Raw genomic sequence first — 16492 nt, forward strand, 5'->3', positions numbered from 1 at the left:
GCTGACATCCATCCTGCTACGTATCACTTTCATATGTCCTATGTGGAAGCTATAGCTGGAAGTGGAAGGAAATATGTCCTGTCCGACCAATCACAGCGCCAAACACCTGCAGGCCTGCATTTATCGTGCTGCCGGAGGGCGCCGTGAATGATGAGGCATGTGAAATATTACACAAGTAGCAAATCCCTATGGAAAGAGCACAGCATGAATGTATTAATGGGGTCTATTCCCAGCTAGGTGGCCCTGGATTTAGAGGGGAACTTCATCCAAAGCTGTAAACTACCATTTATTGATCATTTTCTATTCTGCTGCAGATGCCCTCTGACAATAGAACTGCAGCCACCCTATTACACCCTCTAAATGGCCTCCATCCATCACAAGTTTATTTATTTTTAATTTCCATCTAAGGCCTCCTGCACACGAATGTGTGCGCCCCGTGGTCGTGCTGCGGGCCGCAATGCACCAACACCGTCCGCGGGGCAGCCGCAGGAGATCGCGGACCCATTCACTTGAATGGGTCCGCGATCCGCCCGTTCCGCAAAAAGATAGGACATGTTCGATCTTTTTGCGGAACGGAAGTACGGGACGTGCTTCCGTTCCGCACCATTCCGCATCTCCGGATTTGCGGACCCATTGAAGTGAATGGGTCCGCATCCGTGATGCGGAATGCGCACGGAACGGTGCCCGTGTATTGCGGATCCGCAAATGCGGTCCGCAATACGGCCACAGAGCGCACACGTGTTCGTGTGCAATAGGCCTTAGACATTTATGGCTCATCCACAGGATAGGATATGGGACAATCGTCGTCCTGCCTTGTTAAAGGGGTATTCCAGTTATAGAGAACGGCTGGGAACCCCACAGATCATAAGGAGGCACCGTACCTCCCTGTAGACCCCCTGAAATGGCTGGTTGAAAAAAAGGGCGCCGCCAGTTTATTCATTTCTATGGGAGCGACGTGGTTGTCTATCTACTATAGAAATTAATAGATCGGTGGTGCCCTTTTCCAACCAGCCACTCCGTCCATTTCAGGGGGCTCCAATCACTATCGCTTATGGTTGACCCAATGTCATCCTATGCACTTATTCCTATATCCTGCAAAAATGTGTATGTATTTCTATGAAACTGTTATATTAAATGTAACGTGCCTGGTTCACCAGCAGATGGCGGCAACATTGGCAGAGCTAGTTTATCTGGAACGGAACCTTTTTGTCCATTCCATCCCTCTCTAGAGAGGGAGGAGTTTAGTTAGTGTCATGGGAGCCAGGAAACCAGACCACATGCAAACGCAGGTAAAATAAAGTCGTTTATTTAAAGGAACATAAATAAACATTTATCAGGGACAGCGAGGTTAGGAAGAAGCCGGTCAAGTCCAATGCAGGTAGTCGTCCAAGCCGGAATCAGGTCCAAAGCGGGTAGTCATCCAAGCCGGGGTCAGGTCCAAAGCGGGTAGTCATCCAAGCCGGGGTCAGGTCCAAAGCGGGTAGTCATCCAAGTTGGGGTCAGGTCCAAAGCGGGTAGTCGTCCAAGCTGGGGTCAGATCCAAATGGGTACGTCTGCCGATGTGGGGTCGAGAGCCAGAGGAAACGTCAGCCAGGCCGGATCATACACAGGAACACACAAGGATCTCAGACTACCAGAGATGCACCTTGGAGAACAAACGCAAGGGCAATGAACCTGAAGCCTGAGCAGACTGATATAGTCAGGTGTTGCCACATCATCACTGTGCGATGCCCAGGCAGCAGGCAAGTGATAATGCACTCAGAGGTTATAAGAGACGGCAGTCTGCACATATCTAAAATGGCGCCACCATGAGGACAAGGTAAGACCTTGACAGTTAGTTAGAGGTTAGTCTGGCCTACCCCCTTGCCAAGGGAGGTTGTGTAGGTTGTGTAGGTTGTGTAGCTCTGCTGGACCAAGAGAAAAGAGTCTCAAGAGAAACCAGAAAGTGTAGTTCCCTGGATAAAGATAAGCATACAGATAAAGATAGGAATACAGATAAAGATAAAGATACATACCAGACTACAGAAAGTAAAGTTCAGCAGAAAGGAGAAGTTTCTATTTAATCCTTTCAGCATAGCAGAGCCAAAGAGTACAGATATAGCAAAGCTGAGAGTGTTTGCCTGCCAAACATATGCCAAAACCTGCTGATGACCAAGATAAAGCTTGAAGATTGTTTCTAATGCAGGTTTATTCAAGTAAAGTTACTGTTTAATGTTATATCAAGTAGGGGCTATTCATCCTATTTGCTCTGCTTCGTCCAGTGACGCTTGAGGTTCCCGGATATCCAGGTAGGAGCACTGTGACAAGTGCACAGTCACAACACCTAAAGGGACATTATAGGGCACCCTTGCACCACTCTGGCATTCATTCACCTGGGTTCCACTATCACCTTCTACATAGGGGACTTAGTCCCTCGGTGCTGAAATGCAACTGGCGTCATGAAAAATTACATTTATCACATTTTAAAAGGACCCTAGTCGCACGTATGGGCATTGCAGCTGCACAACCGTACTCAGCTGGTGTGACATAGACGTGAATGAAGTCACCCACGCCACCTCACTAGAGATAGAACCTATAATATAATTGCTTAAAATTTGAATACCTGGGGCTGGGCTTAGGGGGTGGACGGGGCTTATGTTTTTTTTTGTTTTTTTCTGTTACGGCGCTCACCACATAGGAAATGTTTTTGATATTTTAATAGTTTGGACTTTTCAGACGTGGCGATATGTAATATGTTTATTTATTTATTGTTTATATACAGTGGGGGAAATAATTATTTGACCCCTCACTGATTTTGTAAGTTTGTCCAATGACAAAGAAATGAAAAGTCTCAGAACAGTATCATTTCAATGGTAGGTTTATTGTAACAGTGGCAGATAGCACATCAAAAGGAAAATCGAAAAAATAACTTTAAATAAAAGATAGCAACTGATTTGCATTTCATTGAGTGAAATAAGTATTTGAACCCCTACCAACCATTAAGAGTTCTGGCTCCCACAGAGTGGTTAGACACTTCTACTCAATTAGTCACCCTCATTAAGGACACCTGTCTTAACTAGTCACCTGTATAAAAGACACCTGTCCACAGAATCAATCAATCAAGCAGACTCCAAACTCTCCAACATGGGAAAGACCAAAGAGCTGTCCAAGGATGTCAGAGACAAAATTGTAGACCTGCACAAGGCTGGAATGGGCTACAAAACCATTAGCAAGAAGCTGGGAGAGAAGGTGACAACTGTTGGTGCGATTGTTCGAAAATGGAAGGAGCACAAAATGACCATCAATCGACCTCGCTCTGGGGCTCCACGCAAGATCTCACCTCGTGGGGTGTCAATGGTTCTGAGAAAGGTGAAAAAGCATCCTAGAACTACACGGGAGGAGTTAGTTAATGACCTCAAATTAGCAGGGACCACAGTCACCAAGAAAACCATTGGAAACACATTACACCGCAATGGATTAAAATCCTGCAGGGCTCGCAAGGTCCCCCTGCTCAGGAAGGCACATGTGCAGGGCCGTCTGAAGTTTGCCAATGAACACCTGAATGATTCAGAGAGTGACTGGGAGAAGGTGCTGTGGTCTGATGAGACCAAAATAGAGCTCTTTGGCATTAACTCAACTCGCTGTGTTTGGAGGAAGAAAAATGCTGCCTATGACCCCCAAAACACCGTCCCCACCGTCAAGCATGGGGGTGGAAACATTTTGCTTTGGGGGTGTTTTTCTGCTAAGGGCACAGGACAACTTATTCGCATAAACGGGAAAATGGACGGAGCCATGTATCGTGAAATCCTGAGCGACAACCTCCTTCCCTCTGCCAGGAAACTGAAAATGGGTCGTGGATGGGTGTTCCAGCACGACAATGACCCAAAACATACAGCAAAGGCAACAAAGGAGTGGCTCAAGAAGAAGCACATTAAGGTCATGGAGTGGCCTAGTCAGTCTCCGGACCTTAATCCAATCGAAAACCTATGGAGGGAGCTCAAGCTCAGAGTTGCACAGAGACAGCCTCGAAACCTTAGGGATTTAGAGATGATCTGCAAAGAGGAGTGGACCAACATTCCTCCTAAAATGTGCGCAAACTTGGTCATCAATTACAAGAAACGTTTGACCTCTGTGCTTGCAAACAAGGGTTTTTCCACCAAGTATTAAGTCTTTTTTTGTTAGAGGGTTCAAATACTTATTTCACTCAATGAAATGCAAATCAGTTGCTATCTTTTATTTAAAGTTATTTTTTCGATTTTCCTTTTGATGTGCTATCTGCCACTGTTACAATAAACCTACCATTGAAATGATACTGTTCTGAGACTTTTCATTTCTTTGTCATTGGACAAACTTACAAAATCAGTGAGGGGTGAAATAATTATTTCCCCCACTGTATATTATATGTAAAATTGGGAATGGGGGTGATTTATACTTAATATTTTGGTGTTTTTTTTTACTTTTTCTTTTTACTTTTTATTTAATAACTATTTCCCCCCTTAGGGGGCTAGAACCTGGGATTTCATCCCTTGTCCTATTCACCCAAATAAAGCTCTATCAGAGTGAATAGGACCTCACACTCTCCCTACTGCCCTGTGCATACTACACACAGCAGCAGGGAGGTTCAGTAGCGTCCTGGCTGCCATGGTAACCGATCGGAGCCCCAGGATTACACTGCTGGGGCTCCGATCAGAAGCTGTCACTGCCACCAATGAGGAGGAGGGGAGAGGGGACCCTGTGGCCACTGCCACCAATGGTTTTAATACTGGGGGGTGCACTGCGCCACCAATGATAATTAACCTTTAATACAGATACAGGAGAATCACATAGCCGGCACCCGACCTCTGACAGGGAGCTGCGATCAGCGGCAGTTAACCCCTCAGGTGCTGCACCCGCCTCCTATATCTGTAAGAGGACCTTTCATGAGTCCATACTTTATTAACTAAGTAGCAGGACATGTAGAGCGGCTCCCAGGGATCTCCCTGCACTTACTATTATATCTGGGCACCACTCCACTGTGGACTCCATTACCGTCTCCCGCGCTGTATGCTAAGTAACAGCATCGGAACACCAGGGAGGAGACATCAGCTTCTCTCCATGGGCGTTCCTTCTCCCTGGCTGTAGCGCTGTCCAATCGCAGCGCAGAGCGTCACAGCCAGGGAGAAGGTGAGGTTTTTTTTTCTCCCTGGCTGTGACGCTCTGATTGGAGAGCGCTACAGCCAGGGAGAAGGAACGCCCAGGGAGAGAAGCAGATGTCTCACCCCTGGACTTCCGATAGTAGTAATTAGCATACAGCGCGGTAACAGGGGCCACAGAAGGTAACAGGGGCCACAGCGGGCGAACGGAGCGGCGCCCAGGAATAATAGTAAGTGCAGGGAGATCCGCTCTACATGTCCTGCTACTTAGTTAATAAAGTCTGGACCCATGAAAGGTCCTCTGGTTAATTATCATTGGTGGCACAGTGGCCACAGTCCTTCTCCTTCCTTCCCGCTGTACGGCCGCCTGCTGTGTGTGATGTGCGCGCCAGGCGCGCATGCACCTGGCCTCTCCACTCCTCTGTATTGCCGCGGCCCGGCAAACAATATTCCAGGGCCCGGTCCTGGGCCGCGGCAGGGCAGTTGAGGACCGTTGATATAGTGTAGCTGATAGGTTCCAGTGCAGGGTGTTAGGTAGTGTGATAGGAATTACTGTTTCTCTGCTGTACATACATACATGCTACAGACATAGAGCTGTGATGTCACAACAATACTTAGTGCGCCAATCAGTAATATCTACTCAGATCTGATAAAATGTGAAGTTGCATGTATTGCGCAAAAAATATGCGCATCATTAGTAGCGATTTGCGCAATCGCCAAAATAATGACGAGATCTAGAATTCGTGAATTTATTGCGAATATTATGCGAAAAATTTGTGAAATATCGCGAAAACGAATATTTCCTATGCCGCTCAGCACTAATTATGAGTTCATTGAGGAACCAGGTTACAGGCTACCCATAAAAGTCGATGGAGAGGAGGAGGAGGAAGGGTGAGCCGTTGGACAGAAACAAAAGCACAGACACAGAAATGCTGCTTTAGCTTCTAGTAAGCTTTTGTTTGTCTTGCTACAGTGCTAGATTTACATCTACGCTGCTCAGTACTGCTATATAACGTTCTGTATGCTGCTTCTGTGGGGGTGCTACAGACAGACAGGGAGCAGGAACTCCTATTGTGTGTGTTTGTGCACTGTATGGGAGACATCATAGCTGCTAGTCTCTGCTCAGTGCCCACTCTGGGAGCCAAGCTCGGGGAAAAATGACAATTGTGAGTCTGCAGAAGTGAAAACTGATGAAAAATGCAGGCTGCGAGTCATATAATAGCCAGATATAGTGTTATCCTTCATCTACACACAGCCTGTTATGAAAAGTCATCTCAGAAGACAGGTAGACTTCAAAAACCATTCATCATCATCACCCTGAATACTGCTGAGTATAACAACAGTATTATGGTTGACTATAAGAAGATCAGAACCGCCTATGAGTGACCTTGTGCCAGGTATCAGTGACACTATGATACCCTTGCCCCAATAATATTATGGTGTGATAACGTGTGATGCCATGGGCCACTGGTGCTAAATGTTCTCTTCTAACCCTGGTGACCTTGAGCCACCCTACCGCCAGAACGGGCAATGTCTTATCTTTGTATAGCTGTTGAGGACAATCAAACTGTGAGAAGAACCCCTAAAATTTACCAGGGTCAAACTTTCATTTCTCTACGTGCGGGAAGCGTAGAATCTGTAGATGTCATATGAAGAGGGCATGGGTGCAAGGTGGTTGAGGAACACTGGTTAACATACTGAATATTAATATTTTACCTCATATTGTATCGTCAGAATTTTATATCAGTTGCTCAATTTTAATTTCTGACTTTGGTCATCTACTTGTCATGACTTGTAGCTTCAGATCTTAACGATACACAGCATTTTCCCATCTTAGACATGGCAATATAAGGTAGGTTACACCCTCATGGCTTGAGGGCTAAAATAGTGATATAAATTCCTTCATGTTGTATTACGCTTTCATAATTAATAATTTTTCCTGGGACATTTTAAAGAAAGTTACAGTATTAAAAGGGCAACACAAAGGCATTGCTACAAAGAACAACTCTCGCTCTGGAGGACCCAACGTCCTCTGTAGAAGTAATACTTCACTTCTCCTGCGGTGGAGCTGTAGGGTAACTGAACACCCTTTGACCAGCAAATGATCAGAGGACCCTTCCAACAAAAATGCATTATCCAAAGTTGAAACTACACAATAGGGGAGAAAATAATAACTTCAACTACCATTTTTGGCCACCAAGTGCTTCAGCATAGACTTATCCAATATAGGACCGATTCTTGAGTTAACAGTGACAACACGCCATTCTCCTCCGGACTTCATGGATGAGAAAGGGCTTATTGGTCTGGTCCATACAAGAGAACCATTAGTGAGGAAGATTGCCAGGATTTATAGCAGAACCACGCCTCCTTCTGCCCTGATCCATGCACAACAAAATTTCAAAAGTAGAGGGCCCCTTTAATTTTTTAGGACTGTCCTCGCTGTCAAGGGGCAATGGGGACTTGATCCTGCCTTTGCAGGGGGAACACAACCTACTATCTAAAGGCAGATAGCTTACCTACAGAAAACTCCACCTGTGATTTCTCATTTGGGGGGCAGGACTGAGTCCATGTACCCAAAAATTCTAATAGAAAGACAGCTTTCCATAAAGATCTATTGGTCGAAAGTATTTAGCAAAATTGACAATTTACTGTACATCATAGACACTACATTGGGCACTGGAGATTTCCCACAGGCCATTGCCACCTCTACTGGATTTGATAGAAGCTCACTGGGGAATGTATCAAGACTGGTGTTTCATACACCAGTCTTCCTCTAGTCTGCTAAATTTATAAAGAGGTGCTGAGCGTGGCGTAAATGGGCAAAAAGTGCAAACCATTTTCAACTTCTGGACAACACATTTATGGCGCAGGGGTCTTGATAAAATCCCACTTTAGATGGAAAAAGACACATGTCCATTAAAGAGGTATTCCAGGATTTTACTATTGATGGTGCTTCCTCAGTATAGGGCATCAGTATCTGATTGGCGGTCCGACACCCCACCAATCAGATGTTTTTGACTAGATGAAGTGAATAGGAGCAGAGCATGCAGTTACCAGCTCTGTCCACTACTCAATGGATGGAGCTGTGTTGTTCCGACACCAGAGCTAACAGTTAATTGGCGAGGGAGCGGGGTGTCAGACCCTATCTGGAGGTTGGACCATCAAATAGTAAAATCCTGGACATCCCCTTTAGCTTTCCCCGAGCAGACGCATACTGTGGTATGTTGGCTTTTCTCAATCTGTTGAAGTTAGTTCTGGCATAAAGAGGAGATCAGAACAAAGGTTATCTCTCTCTCCGAAATATCTGAGAAAAGAGGTGAAACAAAGAGACTCTCTAAGGAGAAAATGAGGTGAGTGAGAGAACCCAGTGAGCTGGCCGCGGGCCCTCCTTATCTGCCTCCCCTGGAGTGCTCAGCAGTGATGAGGGGCTGCGGTTTTGGGTTTCAGGAGCCTTTGATAACTACATAACTTAGTCTGGAAAACACATTATTCAATTGCACCCATCTTTGGCTCTGCGCTCCTGAAACCAAGTATCCATGTGAAAGATTATGGATATTTAAGACAGGGATTAAAGGGTTTGTCTGAGATTACAAAATAGCCCCATTTATTCGAATGGGGATGAGCTGTCATAACAGACACCGTTTACGAGAGAGTCTCACAAAAAAAAAAAGTAACCCCTAGAGTTACATAAAACATGAATATTCTGCTGCTGGTAGGACGCAGGAACAAGCCCTTTGATTATTAGCTCCCTATAGGGGTCCGAGCTTTGTTTTTCCGATACAGAGCTTCAAATCCCCTCTACACATATAAAGTCTCATGATAAAATTCTGTCTGGCTGCAGCAACCACTAGGGGGAGCTCAGGAGCATTCTGCATATTGTTTTTATAGGGAACTTAAAGGGCTTGTCCGGGCTACAGATATCGATGATCTATCCTCAGGAGAGGCCATTACTATCAGATCAGTGGGAGTCCGACAACTGCACCCCCATCATTCAGCTGTTTCGGGCAGACAATGGTCCAAAAACTTCATCCAAAGCCTTAAACGTCCATATATTGATCATTTTCTATTCTGCTGCAGATGCCCTCTGACAATAGGGCTACAGACACCATTTTACACCCTCTAAATGGCCTCCATCACAAGGGGGTTTAGACATTTATGGCACATCCACAGGATAGGATATGGGTCGTCCTGCCTTGTTAAATGGGTTTTCCAGTTATAGAGAATGGCTGGGGTCCCCACAGATCGCGAGGAGTCCCCGTACACCCTGCAGACCCCATGAAATGGCAGGAGTGGCTAATCGAAAAAGTGTGCCGCCACTCTAATCATTTCTGTGGGACGCCGTAGATAGTCGAGCGCTGTACTTGGCTATCTCCGGCACTCTCATAGAAATGGATAGAGCGGTGGTGCGCTTTTCCGACCAGCCACTCCGTCCATTTCCGGGGGCTCCACGGGGTATGGGGTCACTGTTCTTGGGATCCGGGGGGTCCCAGTGGTAGGATAGGGGATAACTTTATATAACTGGAATACCCCTTTAAGCAGCCACTGCCCACCGCATCCCGGTGGAATATGAATGGAGATGGGCAAGGCTTTCTCCATGCACATCTGTCAGCTGAGCAACCATGCCTGGCTGGTGAGACATTGAAGTGAATGAAGTCACCGGCGCCACCTCACTAGATGGGACAACAGGTCCCAGAGATAGGACCTATGATACTATACAGGGTCCATAGCTGAAGCAGAAGGATCTGTATATACTGTGTTGTTTCCAGAGGCGGCAAACTGCAGCTCAGCTACCATTCACTTAATTGGGAGCTGCAGTACCCCAGCACGGCCACTACACAGCGTATGGAGCGGTCTACCTCAGCTTCGTACATAGTGTCGTTTCGGGCATTCTGGCTTATAGAAACAGCTGATTGGTGTCTGAAACTAAAAATGGCCGATCCTGAGGTTAGGTTATCAATATCTGTAGCCCGGAGAACCCCTTTAAACAGTACCTGTCACGCCCTCTAACAATGGCAGCTTTCTTTACCTTGCCATATTCGCTGCTCCACAGGTGAGCAATCGGCGCTATTCGTTTCGGCTCTCAATATGTTACTACGGCCGTGGAGGTGAGTGCACCGGAGTGCTCTGAAAATGTCGGATCAGCACTGCTCTGGTTCACCCCCCATTGGAAATCACGCCAGCTTGACAGTGCATGGCTACATTAGCCTATTAGGAGCCAAATCCTGCATCACCGATTGCTCGGGAACCCGGGACTGGGAGAGAGAAAAAAACTTCAGCTACAGTCAGCTAAAGAAAAGGAAAAGGACAGATGCTGGCGACGCTGCAAGGAGGAAGACGAAGGATCCTTATCTTGGATTCTCATCAATAAAGTCAAGTTTCTTTCAAGATAAAGATCCTTCGTGCAGCGCCGCCAGCATCTCCATTTTCCTCTTCTTTATCTCTCAGCATGATCACCTCCGGTACTGGCGAGAGGGCGTGCAGCAGCAAGTATACATTCAACTACATGTGAGTGAGGTTGTTGTGCTTTCCCTTTCCTGACACCCCGGTCCTACACACGCGGCTGTCCTTTGCTTTATTCAATAGTTCCAACAGCCGAGTAAAGGCGGCTGTGGCTGTTGGAGGGCATGACGGATACTCCTTAAAGAGAACCTTTCATGTTTTCTCCTTGGCTGTGATTGGATCGCGGCAAGAGATCAGCTGCTATAATGTCTCCCATTGCACTGCACACTGAGAAGATCCTGCTCCTCTATCCTGCAGTATGGATTACATGATACAAAAGTAATAAGCTGTGTTACATCTACATCTTGTATTTATCAATGTCGGAGTTATATATCAGGATTATTTCCCTATGTATACCTCTGACATGTCCATAAACCACCAGACATACAACATAAGCCAAAAAGAGGGTTGGTATATGGACAATATATTCTGTCTGAAACGTGTAAGCATCTCTTTTGGATTTGAAATAAAGAGTTTACTCCAGTGCTAGAATGTACTATGTGTTTGATCATAGCTTTGAGTTTTGGGGGTACTATCTCTCCTTGGGGAGAAACCGCCTTAGTTAGCGTGAGGAAACTTATAGGCCATACACGCTCCTCTGGAATTCTGGGAAGAAAGGGATGTAAATGAGCTCTTAACAAGCTCTGCCTCTGATGCTATAGGATGTAAAGCATCTATCCTATATGTCAATGTTTGACCTTTTAAACAGGGCTTAAGACATGACTTGGATAATAACTAAGCCAGCATCTCATCTGCAGAAAGCTGTTTTGGGGTGATTGCCCCTTATCAGTGCAGAGCAGAGAGTACTGGCTTAATTGGGCGAGAAGCCTAGCTCAGGAGTCGGAGGATACTATAGGGCACATTTTCTGGCACAGGCCTCTTCATAACTTCAGCGGAACCTCCGCCAGTTCTAAATGTAAGACAGCTACATTTAGACCAAGGGTGCACAACCTGCGTCCCAGGGGCCACATGTGGCCCTCAATACCATTCTGTGCGGCCCCAACCATTTGGTAACAGATATGTATTTCTATATCTTGTGGCTGCTCACATGTATTTTTCATGTATTCTCCCATTAGTTGGGAGTATTAGAAGTGTAACTAGACATTTATGATATCTACTGTATGTTCAATATGCAAAAAATATAGTATTTCAGTTGGTAGTACCTCTTTAAGTTTTATTTTCGGCCCTTGGAATTTGTTTAGGCTGACAATGTGGCCCCCAACCAGAAAAGGTTGTGCACCCCTGATTTAGACCTTTTTCTACGCCTGAAACAAGCTCTGCCTCAACGTTCACTGTACAAGAAAGCATCTACAATGCAAGGGGACATTGAAACAAATCTACCATGCATTATAGTTATATTAACACTGAGAGGAGATAGCAGAACACTTGATAGAATCAGCTGTTTCTGTTTATTTATATCTGGAGCTGCTCCCTACTCCCCCCCCCCTTCACCTCTCCATAGACTTCTTTGGGTGGCAGCGGTAACCTGATCTCTCAGTGAGTCTAAAAATCTGTCTCCTCTCTGCCTCCTGTGTATGGATTTTCTCAGTGGACTGAGACTGAGTGATCAGCGGCATTTAAAGCTGATCATGTGTTAATATATTCCTTGTAATCTGGCTCACTTTTATTATACTGCCAGCACACTTTTGCCAGGAATGATAATGATGGTTGTAAGATGTTTAGGTCGGATTGCTTGGATTTCGGACAATTTTTCATATCATATGCCGTATCTATTTGCGGTTATGCAATGGTCCGCCACTGCCCAGGGCCCTCTATATCGCGTCCCAGGTTTATTAGGAACGCCGAGTGGTGTGATGCGGCCTAAATGTCTCTTTATGTGTCACGGTGCTCCTACCTGGATACAGCTGGACCCCAGGCTTTGGCTCCGAAGCAATAAATAGGGGGAATAATTGATGGATTTGAAAGAATAACTTGAGTCCAGACCTTGAGATGAAGTTCAATGGCAGCTTTAGGCCTCATGCACATGGCCGTTGTTTGGGTCCGCATCCGAGCCGCCATTTTGCGGCTCGGATGCGGACCCATTCACTTCAATGGGGCCGCAAAAGATGCGGACAGCACTCCGTGTGCTGTCCGCATCCGCTAAAAAAATATAACATTTCCTATTCTTGTCCGCGCTTTGCGGACAAGAATAGGCATTTACATTGCCGGCGCCCGTTCCGTTCCGCAAATTGCGGAAGGCAACACGGGCGGCTTCCGTTTTTTGCAGATCCGCAGTTTGCGTACCGCAAAAAATGGCACGGCCGTGTGCATGAGGCCTTACTTGAATAAACGTTTCTCCAAACAGTTTTCAGTCTTTGTCTTGGTTACAGCAGGCTTTAGCATGAAACTGGCAGCAAACTCCACTCTGTTATATATCTGTTTCTCTCTGACTCTGCTGTACTGACAGGCTGGCTGTATAACTCAGCTTCTTCTGTATGCTGCACTTCACTTTGTAGTCTGACTCTAGGTTATGCCAGGAAACTTTCCTCCTGGCTCCTGAGGCTTTAATTGGCCAGCAGAGCTTAGGGTGCTCTGGCTGGCGTGGGCACGTCCAGGAAAAACATGCCCCTGCACACCCTTCCCCTAGCCGGGGGTAAACTAGACTGACTAGAACTTCTGCCCCACGCTTCCTGCAGGAAGTAGGATTCGCCCACCTCTCCTCCTCTCATGTTTGCTGCCACCTGCTGGTGAACCAGGCATCTTACATGAACAGTTACATAACATTAGAAATGCACAGTGTAAAGGACCTGGAATAAATGCGTAAGATGACATGAGGTTAGACCAGTAAAGACAGTAGCAGGGTGAAGAAGTGGTGACACCACTCTGGGGTGTTACAGTTACAGATATGGAATTTGATATAAATAGTAGTGGTGTAATGTCAGGCCTGTAGGGGCTTGAAAAGGAAGTGCTTTGAAAATGTATCATTAAGCAATCTCGAAAATATACTTTAGGATCTGCAAATTATTTTGTCATGGCTTTATGATTAATTTCTTCTTTACTGCAGAATGTTAAAGGGGACTAGCCCCATTCTATATACAGGGATACATCAGCGGTAATGGGACAGAATACTGTAGATTAATCTGTACTTAAAAGTCTAGGGACACCTTTAGATCCATTTTGTTATTATTGATTTAGATATATTTTTGAGCTAAAAATAAAAAGTTTTTGTATTTGGCTTTTATAAAAAATTTGGTAGCATTTGGCTTCTGCAGCTTCTTTGTTTCACAGTATATAGCAGCTGCAGAATGCTGTTATGTAATAAATCTGTCAGATTGACCCTCTCTCTCCTCTACAATCCCTCTAAGGGCTCATGCACATTGCCATGTTTTGCGGTCCGTAAGTTTGCGGATCCCTGACGAGTACATGCCACCATTTATTTTTTTACTTCTGTAGAATTTTCCTATCCCTGTTTGCAAAACGGACAAGAATAGGACATGTTCTATTTTTTTTTTTGCGGGGCCACGGAATGTGGTAATTGGGTTTATGGTGACATAAATGGGGTCAGCCGCTACTGCAGTGCATATAAATAAATACGGCACGCCCTATACCGCCGGGGCTTCTATAGTACAGATATACACACAAGATCACACAGAGCTCTCGCCGATAAGTGTTAGGGATCATGCACACGACTGTGCCGTGTTTTGCGGTCTGCAAATTGTGGATCTGCAAAACACAGATGCCACCCGTGCGCATTCCTCAATTTCCGTAACGGAACGGGCCGCCCATAATAGAAATGACTATTCTTGTCCGCAAAACAGACAACAATAGGACATGTTCTATTTTTTTTTTCCCGGGGCCACAGAACCAAGTAACGGATGCAGACAGCACACAGAGTGCTGCCCGCATCTTTTGCGACCCCATTGAAGTGAATGGGTCCGCATCCGAGCCGCAAAAAATACGGCTCGGATGCGGAACGAAACAACGTTCGTGTGCATGTAGTGTAATAAAAAGCACATTTAGGGTAAGGCCACACGCAGATTTACAGCCCCTCTTAAAGGGTTTTTCAGGACTAAAATATTGGTGACCTGCCCATAGGATAGGTCATCAATATGATATTATTGGGGGTCCGACACCCAACATTCCAATCAATCAGCTGTGTGCGGAGCTGGAGCAACACAACATGCCACGTACTGCAGTTGGCGCTCCTATTCAAGTCAATGGGCACTAAGCTGCAGTACTGGAAAATGGCCACTACAGCGTACGGCGATGTGGTGTTTCTGCTCTGTACGCCGCTAAGAACAGGAAAATAAAGAATAAAAAAAAACGGATCCTGTATTTTAAGCATCCGTTATGCTCAGTTGTGCATAATGGATTCTTAAAATACAGGATCCGTTTTTTTCTTTATTTTACTGTTTTACTGAGGGATCAGAAGAACGGAAAAATAAACGGTGATGTGAACCCGGCCTTACTTCCAGCTGACCCCCACCGAACTGATATGGATAGGTCATTAATACATTGGTCCCAGCAATTCTCTTGTCACAGCTCAATTATACGGCGCAGCTCTAACATTACTGAGGCACAGGAAACCATTCACACTAAGCACTCATGCACACAAACGCATTTTTTTCTGTGTGTGGCCTGTATGCGGAACCATTTACTTCAATGGAGCCAGGAAAAAAACCCAAAAAAACGGAAATGACTCTGTGTGCATTTTGTGTCCGCATGTCCGTTCTGCAAAAAAAAGAACATGTCCTATTATTGTCCACATTACGGACAAGGATAGGACTGTTCTATTAGGGGGCCAGCTGTTCCATTCCGCAAAATGCAGAATGCACTTGGCCGGTATCCGTGTTTTGCGGACCGCAAAACATCCAACGGTCATGTGCATGAGCCCTAACATTATTTAATTCGCTTTTCATGAACATTCATGCTACCCCTGAGCCAGGTTATAGCTAGGGATGAGCGAATTTCATACTTTGAAGTTCGTGTGCGGGTTAGTGCTGTGGTATTTACTGAATTACGTTATGGATTCCGTTACCACGGACCCTAACGCAATTCCATGACGGAATGCATAACGGAATGCCTTTAGAGGAATTCCGTCATAGTAGAGGTCTATGACCTGCATAACGGATCCGTCCAGTTTCCGTTATGCATTCCGTCATGGAATTGCGTTACGGTCCGTGGTAACGGAATCCATAACGCAATTCAGTAAATACCACAACACGAACTTGAAAAGATGTAATTCGCTCATCCCTGGTTATAGCAGAGCTTGCAGCACCATCTACAGGCAGAACATGGAAATATTAAAGTCTCTGCTCCGCCAATCAGCTGTTAGAAGAGGCCAGGTGCTCCAGCGGGACCTCTTCCTAGGCCACGTGACATCCCCGTACATCACGTGGCCTAGTTGCAGCTCGGTCGCATTCAAGTCAATGGGGCTGAGCTGTAATACCAAAGACGATTTCTATACAATGTACAGCGCTGTGATTGGTAAGATGTCCAGTGAGCGCGGCAGCGCCCTGAAACATCTGATTGGGATTCGGAGCCCCGCCCATGTCATAATGATGACCTATACTTAGAATAGGTCATCATTATCATTTCTTGGATGAATCCTTTAAAGGGCATCTGTCAGCAGTTTTGTACCTGCGAAACTGGCTGACCTGTTACATGTGCGCTTGGCAGCTGAAGACATCTGTGTTGGTCCCATGTCCATATGTGCTCACAATGCTGAGAAAAATTTATATATGCAAATGAGCCTCTAGGAGCAACGGGGGCGTTGCCGTTACACTTAGAGGCTCTGCTCTCTCTGCACCTTGATTGACAGGAGAAGGCAGTGAAAATATCATTACGCCTGACCCTGTCAGGGGTCATGCACACAAACGCATTTTTTGTGGGTTGGATGTTGACCCATTCACTTCAATGGGGCCACAAAACATGCGGACAGC

This window comes from Bufo bufo, chromosome 8 (genome assembly GCF_905171765.1).
Source record: "Bufo bufo chromosome 8, aBufBuf1.1, whole genome shotgun sequence".
Classification (NCBI taxonomy): Eukaryota; Metazoa; Chordata; class Amphibia; order Anura; family Bufonidae; genus Bufo; species Bufo bufo.